This window comes from Thamnophis sirtalis, unplaced genomic scaffold, assembly GCF_051295495.1.
Source record: "Thamnophis sirtalis isolate CommonGarterSnake01/CBP01778 unplaced genomic scaffold, rThaSir2_p1.2 scaffold_7, whole genome shotgun sequence".
Lineage (NCBI taxonomy): Eukaryota > Metazoa > Chordata > Lepidosauria > Squamata > Natricidae > Thamnophis > Thamnophis sirtalis.
Window position 1 is genome coordinate 41,820,002 of NW_028261387.1, and position 18,093 is coordinate 41,838,094.

The 18,093-nt window shown below is 42.1% G+C and overlaps 1 long non-coding RNA gene across 1 annotated transcript in view; it reads left to right on the forward strand.

Moving 5' to 3' along the window:
* The window catches only part of LOC148044625 (uncharacterized), a 156,944-nt gene that overhangs the window by 18,939 nt on the left and 119,912 nt on the right, over positions 1 to 18,093 (forward strand). The window contains exon 2 of the long non-coding RNA XR_015697284.1: positions 11,779 to 11,878. This is a non-coding gene — a long non-coding RNA (uncharacterized LOC148044625). The remainder of the gene's footprint in view (positions 1 to 11,778; positions 11,879 to 18,093) is intronic.

Consider the following 18,093-nt stretch of genomic DNA (forward strand, 5'->3'; position numbering starts at 1 on the left):
CCTGAGTGGAGAGCACAGGCACCCTACCAGACTTTGGGGCACACTCACCTACCCATTCGCAGTGCAGCTAATCTCACCCTTCTGAGGAGAGAGAGAGATCAGGGATGCAGACTTATCAGAGGATGAAGACATGATTCCAGAACAGCCTGCCTTCTCCGGATTGTTCCAACCGCCCCTCTTCAAATCTCTTCTCCTCAAGGCCAAGACCTCAGCAAATCTAGGGACAAGGTGGCTGGAACCACTCCGGAGGCACCATGTGCTTCAACTGAACACAGTTCAGAGCACACCACAGAAGCAGAGACTATCCCATCACCTAGGCTTTTTGTGGATGTGGCTCAAAGGCAATGGGCCTCTCCTACTTCAGGTCCTATGCTGACCGCTGCTGATAGGCATTTTTACAATTTGGCACCTGAGCTAGTCCAGTCACTTCAATTGCCTACCATGGACACTCCAGTCGCGGCGCTCTATACCTCTGACAACATGCTGGAGGTACCTAAAGAAGCCTTAAAACCAGAAGACAGACAGGCAGAGTTAACTCTGCAGTGAAGCCATCAAGGGGCGGCTTGGGCAGTCCAGGTATCCACAACGGCCTCCTTCTTCAATAGGACCTCATTGCTTTGGCTGCGTCAACTGCAGGAGAGGATTTCGGTGACCAATTCCAGGGCACACCAAGATGTCAACAAACTGGTGGCAGTGATCCAGTTTTCGGCTGATGCCATCCTCAACTCTGCCAGATTTGCGTACAAAGTCTGTACGCAACTGGCCTCATCAGTTGTGACGTGACGCTTGGCAGGCCGATGTTTGACACAAGTGGTGCCTAGCATCAGCCCTTTTCAAAAGGAGGGGGCTAGTTTGGAGAATCTCTAGATCCCATTCTTGTGGAGACCAGGGACAAGAGAAAGATCTTGCCATCGGCCACCAGAAGGGGCCTCACCTTAACTTGAGAGGTCCTGCCTTTCGGGCCCAGACTACGGACCTGCAAATTTCAGGCCACAGGGGGGGTTACATCTCTAGGCAACAACAGGTGGACTGACCATCTAAAGGTAAACAGTCTAAGCGGCCCTTTCACAGCAGAGGAGGTTGGTTCTTCCATTGCCCCTAATACATAGCGTCCATTCCTTCCATCAGAGGCCGCTTGGCCCACTTTGTAGATCAATGGGAGGAAATTACCTCTGACACTTGGGTCAAAGATGTGGTGAGGTCTGGGCTTTCCCTGGAATTTATCTCCACACCCCCAAGGTTTTTCATTCGTTGCCCAGTCTCCAACAACCCGGCAAATAGGGCCCTCATGCAGTCTGCAATTCAGCACCTGCTAGAAATTCGAGCCAGACAGCAAGTACTTGAGGATAAACTAGGGCAGGGGTTCTATTCAATTCTATTCATGATCCCCAAAGTCTTGGGGGGTGGAGAGCTATTCTAGACCTCAAGCGCCTGAACCGCCATCTGCGCTACAGGTGTTTTAAAATGCACTCATTGCAGACCATTGGGGGGGGGGCATATGGGAGGGCAACTTTCTCACATCCATAGATTTAACAGATGCCTATCTTCATATTCCCATTTTGCCTCTTCATTGGCAATACCTCCGATTTTATTATGCGGGCTGTCACTACCAGTATAGAGCCCTATCATTTGGCCTTTCTTTGGCACCTAGGCCGTTCACAAAAGTCCTAGCAGCATTGGCAGCCCATCTATGGGCTATGCCCATGCAGGTCCAATGCTACCTATATGATATATTGATCCAGTCCTCCTCTGTCATCCAAGCCAGGGAGGATCTGAGAATCATGGTCCAGACATTGCAGTTCCAAAGGTTTTCTATTAATATACACAAGAGTCACCGTGAATCAACTAACTGGCTGTTCCACATGGGAGCGCTCATTGATAACAGTGGTGTGCAGGGTTAACCTGTCCCAGGAGCAACAGACCAGCCTCGGACCAAACAGGGCAGATCAAAAGGGAGCGGACTGTATCCTTGGCCAAGCTCTCTCAGCTCCTGGGCAAAATGGTGTCCAGTTTTTCCATTGTCCCCTGGGCGCGCCTGCATGCCAGAGATCTTCAATGGTTCCTTTTACCATTTCAGAGAAAGGACAGGAGAAGTTCCCAAGCCAGGGTCATCCACTCGGAGGTCATCCGGTCTCTGTGCAGGTGAAGGTCCCCAGCTATTGCCAGGGGGTGCTGCTTCAAAGAACAAGAATGACTGACGGTGACTACAGGCGCCAGCCTCTTTGAATGGGGGTCCTACCTCCAGTTGCAGATGGCCTAGGGACAGGGGGACCAAAGGGACAGGACTCATAATATCAACTGGCTGAGCTAAGAGCAGTCCACCTTGTCCTCCGGCACTTTCAACAGACAGTTGCAGCCAAGCATGTGCTGATTCTGACGGACAACGTGGCCACCAAAGCTCATGTAAACCGTTGGGGGGGGGAACCGTTCCAAGTCCCCCATGCAGGAGGCCAAGCAACTGGGTCTCTGGGCAGAGAGGCACCTATTACCAATTGTGGCAGAACAAATCTCGGGTGACAAATGTGCAGGCGGACTGGTTTAGCCTTGATGTGGACCATGAGTGGCGCCTGTACCCACCACTATTTTGGAAACTCATGGACCATTTCGGCCTCCCAGTAGTGGACCTCTTCGTTACCCCAGACAATATGCACCTTCCGAGGTTTTATGCCAGGTTCCCAGCACCAGGGGGCAGAGGAGGTCGATGCCCTCTGGTGCCCCTGGCCCCCCAGACTGCTTTATGCCTTCCTTTCTCTTCGTCTTATCCTAAGGGTCATTTGGAAGGTTGTAGCAGAGAAGGCAGAGGTCATATTTCTTGTCCCTCACTGGCCAGATGGCCATGGTTCACCAATCTACTGACCCTATCAGTGGACCGGCCCTGGAGGATCCCTCAGGACAGGATCTCCCTTAGTCAGGGGTCGCTAGTTCATCCAGAACCACAGTGGTTCCAGCTGACCACCTGGCACTTGAGTGGGCCGTTCTGAGGGAGGACAATTTTTCCTCCAGGGTCATTAAGACCATCCATGCCTCTAGGAGGCAGGTAGCAGCACTGGTTTCTGTGCTGACCTGCAGGGAGCTGCAGTCCCTAACATAGCACCCCATGGTGCGCCGGTTCTTGAAGGGGGCATCTAACCTGAGACCCGGCCTGGGACCTGTCCAAGGTTTTAAACTCAATCACTGGATCTCCCTTCGAGCCTTTATGGATGGGCACCTTAGGTTTTGTTACCCTAAAGGTAGCTTTCCTCACAGCAATCACCTCAGCTAGGAGGATTTCAGAGTTGCAGGCCCTCTCCGTAATCTTTTTTTATTGATGGTGGTTGCTCTAAGTAAAGCTCTAAGATGAATTCTGAATATGGTCCTCCTAATTCTGTTAGATTTTTCTTTATTTTAAATGACAGTAATGAGCTTGAAAATTAACATCTTCATTATATGTGTTTATAGTTCATGCTACCAATGTGAAAGCAATATATATACCCCACATTTTCTCCCTTTAGACTGAGCTATGAGCATAGTTATGAGCTGTGTAATGATAAGAAGAAAAAATGATATGAAACATGCTTCTCAAGCAAGCTTCTTCCTTAATGAATTGTGTTTAATAATACTGAAACTCCACTTCCAGCTAGTTTCTTCAGCATCCTGTTATTTTCTTCTACCAAATAGCTTTATGTTTTGGAGCAAAATTACTGTCTGACTAAAAAACAATTCTTCCTATTCATATATAAGGATAGCCCAAATGGAATAGCTTGGATTGTAGTTTTGTGATGTTGTAATGGTTTTTCTTTGGCCACAAGTAGTTTTTTGATCTGCCTGAACAGGGTTGAGAAGTATGTAGACTCTGGATTTTGCTGAATTGCAGCATATAGCAGCTGAAAGCTAGAAGTGGCATCTGGAAAACCACAAGTTGATTAACTGTACTTCAGAAAGAGGTAGACTACTGGGCTAGATCAATCAAGAAACCACTGAAAGAAATGCAATCATACAATTTACTCAACTTTAAAAAGAAGAAATTGTTGGAGTTGCATATTAGACACAGAAAACACTCTACTTTCAGGATCCAAAATAAAACTTTATTTTAGTTTTAGTTTGTTATTTATAAATATCTTAAGCCACAAGGCAATGAACTTCATGATTTCCCCTATAATTATTAAATTATTTATTAGTGTTATTTGTGAGAATATGCTAAATGTAAAAACAAAAGAACTAGAAAGTAACGGAGTTAATGTTTCTCCTATATCTTGATGGAATCAGAAGGTGTCACAAAACCAATCTGTAGGTGGCAAAATGCTGCCTTACCTGAATGGGGAGTAAATGTGGATGACTTTAATACGAACAATTTATTTCCTTTGAAACAGAAAGTTAGTATCAGAATAAATAAAATTTGAAGAGATTAAACTTCAGTTACCTTATGCTTAATTCTTGGTTGTAAAACAATGATTTTCTATTAGGAAGCTTTTTTCAATAAGTTCTAAAGTTCACAGGAGGTCCCAAAAATCCTCTTTGGAAAGTGAAACTTAAAAGGTGGATAGCCTATTTACAAGGAGAACTGGAAATGTAAGAAAGCTATGCTGCCTTATTTATTAATTAAATTGATTGCACCCATCTCACCACAAGGTGATTCTTGATCACTTAAGAGACTGGGAGAAAGAATTAAATGATGTGCATATGCGTAATTATATCAAAACTACTACAGGGGTGGGTTTCTGCTGGCATTACTGCCGGTTCGGTGCGCGCACGATTTGACAAAACATTCTTTTTCACTCTAAAGTTTTATTTAGCATGAAAGGAAAAGATTAAAAAGCTGCGCAGAACATAGAAATACAGCAGCTTGGAAATTAAAAAAGAAGCAATATTTTGGAATAACACGAATTTAAAAAAACATCCAAATCTCTAAGGAGACTGGAGAGTGTTAAAAATATTATAGATCCCTGTCAGATTTAAGAAAAAAATACATCTTCATGTAATTACACAGCCTAAAATTAAACACTCATTATTATAAGTTGTGCAGACGTATGAAGAAAAAAAGACTTATTACAATGTCAAAATAAATTAAAAACCTAGCAAACGGGTTCCTTGCTCTAGGTATTCTGTATTTCTGTAGGAATTTACCCATTCCTAGAGAAATAGAAGGCTTCCTGAAGAATATTGCCATCTGCTTCAACTTCCTGGACTTTTCCACCTCCTTGGAGATTCTTAATGATGATCAAAGGCTGCTGGGAATCATTGAAACCCTGTAGTATATCCAGCCTCTCATCATTCCATTTTTTTTTCAGTCCCTCTTTTTTGAACAAAGACCCTTTTTTCTTATATCCAGCAGAGGGAGGGATTGAGGTAATTCGAATCTGAACACATGAATGTGGCAGAGAATTATAGCTCACTTGCAGGAAAATGGCATTAAAAATAATCTCTGGTGGTAGATAGTTTGTCACTTTTTAGACAGATGAAGTTTTTTTTAATTAATGATATACATTTATATTTTCAATTGACCATAATGTCACCAATCATCCACAGCTCCAAGAATAATTTTCCATTATTAATTATTAATCCATATAGTGATTATTTCAATTCATATACCGTATATACTCGAGTATAGGCCGACCCGAATATAAGCCGAGGCACCTAATTTTACCACCAAAAAACTGGAAAAGTTATTGACTCGAGTATAAGCCTAGGGTGGGAAATGCAGCAGCTACCGGTAAATTTCAAAAATAAAAATAGATACCAATAATGTTTTTCAAAGCCATTGTAAAAATTTGCTCTGGATAACAAATTATTATCACACAATACCAGTGTATTCAATGAAATACTTCACTCACCTCATGATGCTGATGTCCCGCTGTGATGATGATGTCCCATGCAGCCGCGGGAGCGATGTCCCGCCTCCTATGACACACGGCACAGTGATTCCTATCATTGGATCACTGTACCAGAGGAGGTGGGACATCGCTATGTGGCTGCTTGCCATAACAAGGAGGAGGTGGGACATCGTTGCAGAGCGGCAGGAGGGGGAGGAAGAGGAATCGTAAGACAGCCCTGCATTACATTAGAACGTGAGGAGGGGGGATGGTGCGGTGCGTGCTGCGCGGCAAACTGACACAGAGGGAGGGGAAACTCACAGGGGCACTGGGCCATTCACGAGTGTCACCCAGCGGCATGGCCCCGCCCCTTTTTCTCCTCCATTTCGGGCAAATTTTTCACTGACTCGAGTATAAGCCGAGGCGGCTTTTTTCAGCCCAAAAAGTGGGCTGAAAAACTAGGCTTATACTCGAGTATATACAGTATGTACCAATTGTTCATTACATCATCATTGGTCCATTTAATATACAGAAATCTTTCTAATATAAAATGGTCACTAAATACAATTATGAGACACATGAAGTTTTGAGCTCCGTTTTGGACAGAGATGGTATTCTGCCGATTTGCCCCAGTTCGGGTGAACTGGTAGTGGCGACGGTGAGAGGCTTCACCCACCTTCATAGATGTCATCATGGACACTCTGCGCATGTGCAGAAGCGCCGCAAGTGCGCTCCCGGTTCCAAACCGGTAGTAAAACTAAGAGCATTTCATGCCAGGTTTTGGGCATATGGAGGGTTTTGCTTACTGTGGTTATATCCACAAATATTCCCTCAACAGTTTGTGGTTTCTGGATGATAAGGTTGAGAATTAATGTATATATATGATAAAAAGCATCTTTTCAGGATTTCCAGCCTATTGGCTTCTTAAACATAAAGTATACTATAACTTGAGTTTCCAGAGTCTAGAATTGTGTGCGTTTTCTCATTTAGTCTGGGTTACTAAAACTCTTCTAATTATATTAGGGGAAGTACGTTAGGGGTGATACCAAATATGTTGATACTGAATATGTTAATTTCTTAATTTGGAACACTTAGAATGGTTCAAACTCCTTCAGCATCTTTATTTGGTTTCTACAAGTTAACTGTGTAATTTAGTAATATTTATGTATACACATATACATACACATACTGCATTATATACAGCAGCAGTCCCCAACCTTTCTAGCTCTGAGAAACTGTGGCGACGGCCGTCGGGGGAGGAGACAGTGTCACGTGCATGCACTTGCACAAATGCAGCTTCACACTTTTGACTGCTGTTTCTGCGACCTGGTTCCAAATAGGTGGTGGATCAGAGGTTAGAGACCTCTGATATACAGTTTATGTAATACTATATACACATATGTCTCTGTCTTCATCTCTATCAATTTCATCCTTTATCTATCTGTTTATCATCTATCTATCTATCTATCTATCTATCTATCTATCTATCTATCTATCTATCATATGTCTATCATCTACACACACACACACACATACACACCACAGTATGTGGTGTTTTTGGTGCTCTCTGAGTGTGGTTGTTTGGTTGCATGTATTACATTACCCAAATAGTGGGTATCATCAGTGCTAGTGAGTGAGGGGTTTGCTACTTATGTACAGTATTACTTATGTACAGTAGCTTGCCCTGCCAGTATTGGTGGAGAGGTGGTTTTCTCCTTGATAGTTCCTTAATTAGGATATTGTCTGATGTTAAAATCTCCTTATCTGGGTGTTGGTTGCTGTAGTCTATGTGTTCTGATTTCCCCCTCTTATCTTTCTATTGTCTCTTCTATGGGAAACACAAGATACATACATACATACATACATACATACATACATACATACATACATACATGTATGCATGCATGCATGCATGCATGCATGCATGCATGTGTATATACACACACACACACACATTTTATCTTAACTGTTTTTAGTCCAAACTGTCCACTTCCGTATGTGTCCAGTAATAATTCCAGAAATGTACTAGAGGTTTGGCCAATATATTAATGATTTTGATGGTGTTTCTGGTTCTTTGGATGTATTCACTAATCCACATTTTTAACTTGACAATGCTTGATGTTACCCAACTATCAAATGGCCAGATACCTTTAGGCTTGATTGTGATAGCTTCTAATGGTTTCATTGTTTGATATTTCAATTTCATTACTGGGATTTGACCCCAATTTATTGCTACTATAGCACATTCCTCTAGGCTAATTCTATTGCTAAATTTGTGGTAAAAGTTTTATAATAATTATTAATGATTGGAATTTGATTTTTGATTTTCCATAAAGCTTTAGATTATCCATATAAAGTAAGTGTGAGATTTCATTAGCTTTTTTTTTTTGCTGTTTAAAGCCAAGATTTGTTTTCTTCAAGATCACTTAAAGTGAATTCATAGTAATGACAATTAATAAGGAAAATAATGAGTTACCCAGATATGCTGATAAGCCTGTATTTATAAAACTATATAACTGTACACCAGGGCGATTTAAGATTGCTTCAAGAAATTTAATGTTTCCTGTTGCTTTTATAAATCTAACTTAATTAATGCAAACAAGGTTTGTTTGTTACACTATTGTTTCATTATACAGCAAATGGTTTGCTATGTCATAGCTGGCTGGACTTACATAATATGCTAAACCAATTGCCATGGTTTACAATAAGTATGTTTACATGTTGTATTAAATCATAATGTAATTGAATTATTTGTAGCTTAATGTGATATGTGAACCCAGCCACTATGTTAAAATAAGTATGATTTAAAGCTTAAGAGTTCTTTTTAGATTAAATAAGCAAATCATAGTTTACATTATCATAGCTTACGGTAATGTATGATTCATATTCTGACCACATTGCTTTAAGATTTTAATGAATATATGTAAGTTCTTGAAATAAGTTGTCAGCTTTCCTGAATTAGCAATTAAGAAGTTTCTACTGTTGATGCCATTGTGCTATACTAGTAAAGATGTTGGGCCAGTTCCAGGGAGACCATTCTTAACTATAGAGGCTCACATCGTTGTTTCTTTTTAGCCTCACAGGCTGGTTGATTGGAAAGAACTGAAGAAGCGAATACTCTGTACACTGTCTTGATAACACTCTGACACAGATAGAATTGTTAAACAGTGACTCATATCTGGGGTTGTAGCAATTTCCCACTTCTATTAATCAGCAGATTTTCTTAGAAAGTACAGTTGGAATCAGAACCTAGAATTTTAACACATAGTACATTTAGTTTTGAATTGTGGACTAAGAGAGTGGACAGCTAGATCCAAGTCTAGATTCAGCTGTTAAATTTCTTCAGGTACTTCTTCTCCTTTATAATATGTAAAGTTGCACCATGTAGATAATTCTTGAATTAGAAACATAATGGACCCTGCCCATTACAGTTGTAAGTTGTAATGGTCATAAAACAGATTGGTCCCATGACAGAGCCAATTTTACAATGTTTTTTGCAGGGGTTATCAAGCAAATATGGTGGTCAGAAGTGCAACTGTTGTAGATGTTGAGAAAATGCCACAACCATTAAGCAAACCCATTGTTCGCTATGATGCATTTTTGCTAAAACTGAAGTATCTGATTTTCAGCAGAATTGTTATTAGGCAACCAGTTGTGAATTGAGGATTACCTGTAAATGTATATGTAACTGTTAAAGTGCAATAAATTTTGATGACCAGGAATATCAGATTGTTTAAAATATGAATGAAATTTTAAATAAAATATTAACTATTAAAGTTGCTACTGTTCATGTAAGAATGACAGTGTCGGTTTCACTTAACATCATATTATATACAAAGTCAAATAAATTGACATTAATTGATTAATGCTTTCAGATTGTGATCAGATTATTCTTTTCGCTAAAAATTGTCAACTTTCTAAAATTTGATGGTTTTATATTCATTACGTCAAAATGGTGTAATTGTCAGATTTTGATGAGGAACCCAACACTAAGTTCTACTCAGTCGTAACATTCAGAATTACCATAAAATAAATTGGATTAAACAGATAGTAACTTGTCCCATGTATTTTATGATAATGCTTTGAGGAGAAAATGAGATTCTAATGCTAGTCTCATGGATTTTTTTAAGAGAAGCCAAGATATAAATTATGTCTTTGTTACTGCAAAAAAAAAAATAATGCAGCCATATATTTTAAGAGTATTTAATTAAAAGCATTGTAGCAATTTTTCTGTGGGTGATAGGGAAATAAAACATTCTTCTATTTATTCCTTTAATTTTATAGCTATTGCTTTAAGCCAGTGATGGCTAACCTTTTTGTCATTGTGTTCCGAAAGCGCATGCACGCCCATAATGCAATGCACGTGCCCTCTGCGTGCCCCACCTGCCACACATGAGCAGTCCCAGTTCCTTATGTTATGATGAGATTTATTATTTTTACTTATTTTTATTCCTCCTTTATTGTTTGTATAAATAACTTAAGGCAGCAAACATACCTAATACTCCTTCTTCCTCCTATTTTCCCCACAACAAACTTGCCAGGTGGATTGGGTTGAGGGAGAGCGGCTGGCCCAAAGTCACCCTGCCAGTTTTCACGTCTAAAGTAGGACTGGAATTCACAGTAGCCTGCTTTCTAGCCCGGTGTCACTAGACCAAACTGGTTTTCCAGAGATTACCAAAATTGGGGATTACAGCTACAGATATTAACATGCAATCAAGTTCAATTACTCGAGTAAAAGAATTTAGGATGTTTCCCCAAGTATCTCTCATTTAGCAAGATATTAAAATAGAAGAAGGGTAGGATTTAGCACTGCTTTGCTTGAACTGGAGGTTGGTTTGGGATCCTTCCTGTGCAGCCTTCTGGTTTTATGACGAATCTGCCTGGGAGATTTTCTGGAGTAGCAATGAGATAGGGGTACAGGAGAAGGAGTTAGCAATGGTTGGGTTTTCTTCCCATTTCTCCAAAAAGGGAGCTTTAGCTGGATTTGGTGCCTTCCTTCAACAAGAGGACTATCTAGTTCAGACCCAAAAGCCATTCTTTCTCAAAAGGACAGGAATTACTTCCCAGGAATCATCATAGCACTGGTTAAATGATTTTACTTGTATGAGAATATAATTAAGTTATTGCAAATAATCCAGAAACTTCATCTGTTAATGAGATCCTTCAGGCTGCAATTGTATGCTCAAAACCACCAGTCAGCATTCTTGACTATATTTACCTATTTATTAATTATATTTGTAATATAGAATAGAATAATGGAGTTGGAAGGGACCTTAGAGGTCTTCTAGTCCAACCCCCTGCCTAGGGAGGAAGCCCTATACCACTTCAGAAAAATGGTTATCCAACATCATCTTAAAAACATCCAGTGTTGGAGCATTTGCAACTTCTGGAGGCATGTTGTTCCACTGATTAATTGTTCTGTCAGAAAATTGCTCCTTAGTTCTAAGTTGCTTCTCTCCTTGATTAGTTTCCACCCATTGCTTCTTGTTCTATCCTCAAGTGCTTTGGATAATAGTTTGACTTTCTCTTCTTTATGACAACTCCTGAGATATTGGAACACTATCATGTCCTTCATTAAACTAGATATACCCAGTTTCTGCAACCGTTCTTCATGTTTTAACCTCCAGTCCCCTAATCATTTTTGTTGCTCTTCTCTGCACTCTTTCTAGAGTCTCCACATCTTTTTTTACATTGTGGCAACCAAAACTGAATGCAGTATTCCAAGAGTGGCCTTACTAAGGTATTATAAAGTGGTATTAACACTTCACATGATTTTGATACGACTTTATGATGCCTTGGTAAGGCCACACTTGGAATACTGCATTCAGTTTTGGTCATCACGATGTAAAAAATATGCTGAATGGTCTTTTACTGTATGTGAATGCTATCATTTAGGTTTTCTTCTTGAAATCAGTAGGAACTTACTGCAAAAACGCAGAGAACAGCAAAATGAAGAATATTGCATTCATTTTCTTTTTTGTATACACAGGTCAGCTTTTGCTTTGGCAAGTCTTCAGAATGGCACCCTTCTTTGCTGAAAAATACAAGGTCATTGGATTATGCTTGTGCCAAACTTGCGGAAAGAACAAGTAATGTTTAAATATAATGAATTATATTGAGTTGCATAACATGTATCATCTCCTTCTCTTTGGTCCTTTATGAGAGTAGTGCTTGTTCCACTGCTGCCCCCAACAGGCACCCTACATTTAATGGGTGTATGTATATTAGCACAGTAGGCATTCCGATGTTTATTTGGCTCTTGGTTGCTTCAGTATTCAACCAGGAAATCATGTGTGACTGGCATATTAGCTATCACTGTTTGGTCTCATTTTTATTTGTCCACTGAGTGTTTAATTAGCATGTTAGAATGATCTCTCTTTTATGTTTTTCTAAAAAAAAAAGGGGGGGGGGAGTTGATTGGATTCACAAGCTAGTTGATTGTTTTGGACGCCAATATGTGCCTTTAATGGGCTGCAGCATTTCTACAGCCTAAACAACAATAACGCTCTATCCTAATGATGTACAAAAATTACCTCATTCTGTTTGAGGTCATTTCCCCCAAACCCCATACTACTGAAATTACTGCAAATATTTCACAGAACAAAGGGCATGTTTCTTATATGTTGTGCAGAAAATAAAGTGGCCCAGTGAACTAAAAGTCTACAGTGAAAGGGAAAAGGAGAGGTCAAAAGACCTACCATTGTGGTAGAACTAGTAGAAAATTTAACAGCAATAGACGAGGCTGCAGTAGTTCTAAATTAAAGGGCTGCCTTTACAAAGGAAACAGTGATGGCTTTGGCTGTTACTGAAATAATCACATGGAAATGGGAAATTTTCTTCCAGTTACAAAGGCTGTGGAAATTTTGGTGCAGATTAGCACAAAAGATGGGCAGGAACAAAAGAATAAAATCCTTTCCTTCCCTGAGCAGCTTAGTGATCCACAACTGCTTATCTCCACTTCCTGTTTAGATATCATCTATGATAAAAGTAAATGAAATTTTATGCATTCACATGTATTATTCCTTGGCTATGTGACTATTGCTTTAGTTTGGCTGTCAAATGATTTTTGAGTGTTATTTTTTACATGTGAACTGTATGTATCATCTCAATTCATTTGGGTTCTAGATAGTTTATAGTCTATAAAATAAATAATAACAATAATAAAAGAAAACAATATCTATACATAAATCTAAGTATCAGATTGATGGCAAAGGCCTTCTGGAAAAACCAGGTTCTAACTGCTATGCAGAACACTGTAACAATGGGAAACTGCTCTCCTTGGAAGGTGCTATAAAGCACTATGAAGTGGTAAAGTGCCATTTCTACAAGCCAGCTATTTATTTATTTATTTATTTATTTATTCATTCATTCATTCATTCATTCGTTGTATTTATAGAGCTGCCTATCTCACAATCAGATAACTTTGAGCATCATACAACAAAATTCAAAACAATATATAAAACTGATATTAATATTAAAAACTTTAAAATTATAAAAAAACACAAATACTGAATATGTAAAATTCAATTGACCTTATGAAATCTTGGACTATGACCTGATAGACAATGAGTGACACTTTGCTATTTGCTTTTTACCTTTTGAGGACACCCTCCCCCCCGAAATAACTTCTGTATCTAGATGAAGACAAATATTTTATCAACAGACCTACAAGCTATAAGAATCATGTTAGGACCCTGATGCCATTATTGTTGACAGTTCTGTCACTGCCAGTTCTATAAATAAAACAGCAGGCATAACAAATACAATGCTGCTGGCTACTAGTGAAGTCATTGTTCACTGCTTATATTGCTTGGCATTTGATAAAGCCATGCAACATTTCCTGGTCTACCCCAAAGTGTGCCTTGGTTTATGCATAAATCAATGTAGCTTCAGACTCTTTAACAGAGCCACCTCTTCTTTTGCATTGGTGCAAAAGGGAGATCATCAGTTCTGAAAAAAGATGTGGCTGCTTCAAAGAGGTCTAAACTACAGGCTGAGATATTGAAACATTTTTTTAAAATCAAGCCTAAAGTGCTGCATAGCTATGGGATTTTATTTTACATTGTACACAATGGAAAACTGATTTGCAAAGTGTTTTGTTTCTTCAGCATACTTCTATTATTATGTATGCAATGTACTTGTATATTGACCTCTGTAAAAATTATACTAGATAATAAGTCATTCATCTTTTAAAAAAATTACTTAAGGCTTAAACACGCACTCTGCTTGCTCTGGCTCTGAAATATTCTGCTTACTAATAATTGAGGATAGGCCCTCAAAACATAGCCTCCATCTTGGTGGCAGCCTTTGATCCAACAGAAAAGTGGTGTTTTCCATTGAAAAATGCAATAAAACCTCCTATGCAAACATTGTGTTTCAAGTGAAGAAGCTCCAATGCAAATTATAGTAAAAGAGTAAAGAAAAAAATGGTTGTAATTAGTTTTCAGAAAAATAGCTTATTTATGTATTCCTGCATAACCAAATGTGTTGTGACACTTCAAAATTAACCAATTTATTTTTGCATAAACTTTGTGGCATGGTCTATTTAATCAGATGCAAGCAGTATAGTCCTGTGAGAGATTACAACTTGCACAGTTGTTGCTAGATATTCCTTTCTTATGTATAAGAAAGCAAAGTAGTCTTTGCTTCTAAACAGCTATTAGCAAATGAAAATATCTCATGCTATATGTATACAGGCATGACACCCAAACCTTGTGGCTAAACCAAATGCCAGTCCTTCATTTGGTTCTATACTGTCAATATGTAGGACTAAATAATGCTACTTTCAGAGACATAAATACTTGCTCATTCTCCAACATTGCCTCCTCTTGCCCTGTATACTACTTAATATTTATGCAAAAGGAAGGGACACAAATCAGGAAAGTAATAGCCCAAAGCTATTGGGAGAACATTTCAAAAGTTCCTAGCCCACTTTATCTCAAATTTCGATAGCAATTCTTGAAAAATTATGGGGATTAATTTTGCCATTAATACAAGTGAGCCGGAATTAATAGTTTTGATGCAATTTCTCCACAGATCAAACGGAGATATATATTAACTATGTATTAAAGAGGAATTTATCTATCCTGCGCCCCATCAGAGTTTTCACCGAGCGACGGCAAATTAAAGTCCCCCAGGACCATCAACCTAGGGAACTCAATTGCCAGCTCGGCTACCGACTCGAGGAGCGAGGGGAGGGCTGCTGCAACGCTGTTGGGAGGCAGGTACGTTAACAGCAAACCCACTTGACCCTTGAGGTCCAACTTTATCAGCAGAGACTCACACCCGACAAGCTCCGGAGCAGGGACCCTACGAGGAACTAACGACTCCCGGATAACGACGGCCACACCCCCACCCCTTCCCTGGGCTCTCGGCTGGTGCAGCACCTGAAATCCTTCTGGGCACAGTTCTACCAGGGGGACTCCTCCCTCTGGGCCCAGCCAGGTTTCAGTAATACATGCCAGGTCTGCCCTCTCGTCTAAAATTAAGTCCCGGACGAGAGGAGCTTTATGTACCACAGACCTGGCATTTAGCGACAACAGCCTGAGCCCAGGGTCCTGATCACTTGCGCCATCTGGTCTCGGAGTGGGACTCATAGGGCCGGAAGGAGGGATCTCTGTAATGTAGCGAACCCTCCTTCCCCGGTAATGGCCTGCCCTAAAGTCCCCGCCATATCTGCCCCTCCCTGTTACGACCGTAATACCCCGACCCTCTCCCGTGTCTCTGGTCCCCTCAACCACCCCCATGGCCCCCGCATCTCCCGGCAGGTCCTCCGAATCATACATACCCATGCACTCCCCCAGACAGTCCCCACGTAAAAGTTAAAAACACAAAAATTTACAATATAATAATAAAAAGTGGGACATTCATTCATCTCATACGTATCTCATACATATCCCATACAAAGAGAGAAGAGAAAGATGAAAGAAAAGAAAGAAACTAAAATAATTGCGCAGTTGATTAAAAAAATTTAAAGCGTGAGTTCAGATGGCAAAATTGTTGCCATCTGATTATCTGAGGTGTTGCAAAGGCTAAAGTCTTTAAGATAGTAGTAGGCGTTGAGAGCCCCGATAATAAATGCAGTCTGGGGGGAGGAGTGCAGAGCTGAAAAGTCTGGTGAGCTAAGTCTATCGAGATGAAACATAATTGGGGGAGCCAATTCAGGTGAATAATAAAGATAATTGGGGGAGCCAATTCAGGTGGACAGTAAAGATGAATAATAAAGATGGTAATCATGGCTAAGTCAAAGACTCCCAAGCCACGCAGGAATGATGTCCTCCAAGAACTCAGCCACAGAGTTCTCCACAGCGTTCTCCCAATCGTAGCGACAGACAGGTCCAACAAGCCGACAGCAGCCCCACAACAGCCACAATCCCCATAAACCCCAGGCCCCGTGATGGTCGCAAGGAGACACACACACAATCCCCCCCACAGCCAAGCCACGATGTCCTCCAAAGCTGGGCCGCAGCGTCTTCAGCGTCTTCAAACGGTCTCAGCAGCAAGGCACCACGACAATCACGGCAATAAATAACAAAAAGAGGGGGGGGAGGTGAAGGTCTCTCAGCCAGTTACTAGATGGGGGGGTCGGGCTCTCTCCGACCAGCTAAGTCTCTAGGCCGCTGCCAGTCCGCTCTAATCGGCTGCCAGCATCGGGCCCCCAAGGAGAATCGTTCGTACTCTGGTCTCTGGTCTCCAGACACCTCCAGGCGCTCCAGACGCTCTGAACGTTCTAAAATACCTTCCGAAGCCAGCTGAAAAGTCCCTTCCGAAGCTAGCTGAATCGCCAGCTGAGTCACGGCGTTTCCGAGCAGCTCCCGGGTGGCTCCTCCTCCTCCGGGCAGCGGCGGCGTCTTCCTCACACAGCAGCCTTCGAGAGTAATATCCCTCCAGGCTGTTGTCAGCATCAAGCCCCGGAGGAGTTTATTCATACCCTGGCCTCTCTCCAACTCGATCTCTGAAGCCAATTCTCCCTTATTTGCTGTTTTTCCTATAGGGACGCCGGAGCGGCAGACTCGGCAGCCATGTTCCCTCACGCATGCGCAATAATCATGGCTTCCATGACAGCCATGGGCTTGACCCAAGTAATTCGGGGCCCAACCCATTCGGCGGGTCACATGCTCGACCTCGTATTCCTCTCGGAGCAGTGGATTTGTGACCTTGGTCTGAGGGATAACGACATCATACCCCTGTCGTGGTCAGACCACTGCCTACTGAGGCTCGACTTCCGGAGACCAAACCCCCACTGTAGGGAGGAGGAACCGACCAGGTGGTTCCGCCCCAGGCGACTTATGGAACCGTTAAGGTTCCAGACGGAGCTTGGGGTTATTCCTGATACTTTCGCCCACAGTCCGGTAGAGACTCTGGTTGCTGCTTGGCACTCGGCAGCATCGGAGGCCCTCGACCGGATTGCGCCACTACGGCCCCTCCGAGGCGGCGGATCCCGGAGACCTCCTTGGTTCACCGAGGAACTCCGGGAGATGAAGCGCCGGAGGAGATGCCTAGAGCACCGATGGAGGTCCGATAAGTCCGAATCGAACCGAGCAATGGTAACCACCTGCACCAAGGAATACACCAGGGCACTTAGGGCAGCGAAAAGATCTCACATAGCCACCTTGGTTGCGTCCGCTGAGTCCCGCCCAGCCGCCCTGTTTAGGATAACCCGCTCCCTATTAAATAAAAGGGAAGCGGGGGAACCCTTGCAGGGCAGAGCTGAGGATTATGCCCAATTCTTAGCGGACAAAATTGCTCGGTTTCGGTCGGACTTGGACTCCATCCCCGCAGTTCCAGCCGAGGCACAAGAGGATCAAGTAGAACATCTCTGGGTTGAGTTTCAGGATGTTACCCCCGGGGATGTGGACAAGGCCATGAGGGCTGTAAGTGCCTCCACCTGCGTACTGGACCCGTGTCCCTCATGGCTGGTTACTAACACCAGTGAGGTGACACGAGGCTGGATCCAGGCAGTTGTGACCGCCTCTCTTCGGGAGGGGAACTTCCCCGCCGCACTGAAAGCGGCGGTGGTGAGACCCCTCCTAAAGAAGCCATCTCTGGATCCAGCTGTTCTTAATAACTATCGCCCAGTCTCCAACCTTCCCTTCCTTGGGAAGGTTGTTGAGAAGGTGGTGGCCTTCCAGCTCCAACGGTCCTTGGAGGAAGCAAACTACCTCGACCCCTTCCAGTCAGGCTTCAGACCCGGTTACAGCACAGAAACCGCTTTGGTCGCATTGACCGATGATCTCTGGAGGGCCAGAGATGGAGGACATTCCTCCATCCTGGTCCTCCTTGACCTCTCAGCGGCTTTCGATAC